The 484-nt window shown below is 40.7% G+C and overlaps 1 long non-coding RNA gene across 1 annotated transcript in view; it reads left to right on the forward strand.

The window, feature by feature from the left end:
• Window positions 1-287, forward strand: part of LOC107707811 (uncharacterized) — a 4775-nt gene extending 4488 nt beyond the window's left edge. Inside the window, exon 3 of the long non-coding RNA XR_001636301.1 lies at window positions 220-287. This is a non-coding gene — a long non-coding RNA (uncharacterized LOC107707811). The remainder of the gene's footprint in view (window positions 1-219) is intronic.
• Window positions 288-484: the final 197 nt, after the last annotated feature.

Consider the following 484-nt stretch of genomic DNA (forward strand, 5'->3'; position numbering starts at 1 on the left):
TGAATAATTTGTTAATATTGTAAACTTTCATCTGAATACATTAAATTAGTGTTTAATGAATAGTGTTGTGCACTTTGTTTCCAACCCCACTGTTATTGAACTGTAAAGTAAACATATTGTATGTGATTTGTTTTGCATTCAGTTTTCAGTTAAAGATATTTCACAATATCAAAGTTAATATTTTATGAGGATTTATTTTTGGTGTTTTTATTTATACAGGACAGTACAGAAAGCGCACAAGTGGAAGAGAGTGGAGGGGACGGCATCAGAAACGACCTAGAGCTGGGACACTTTCAAGAATCACCCGAAGCACAACCACGCTATATGCACAGCACTGTTGGTTCTAACATTTTAGGCTCCCCCTCGGTAGAAATCACGTTCCGCGTTCCCTGCGGTAAAAAAAGATGTGGTCCGGGGGGCTTCCCCTAATTAGAAATCGCTTTCCCCCCTCGGGGGGCCCTCTCTAACACCGGGCCCTTGGAAT

Source organism: Sinocyclocheilus rhinocerous, unplaced genomic scaffold (genome assembly GCF_001515625.1).
Source record: "Sinocyclocheilus rhinocerous isolate Xijiao unplaced genomic scaffold, SAMN03320098_v1.1 scaffold8382, whole genome shotgun sequence".
Classification (NCBI taxonomy): Eukaryota; Metazoa; Chordata; class Actinopteri; order Cypriniformes; family Cyprinidae; genus Sinocyclocheilus; species Sinocyclocheilus rhinocerous.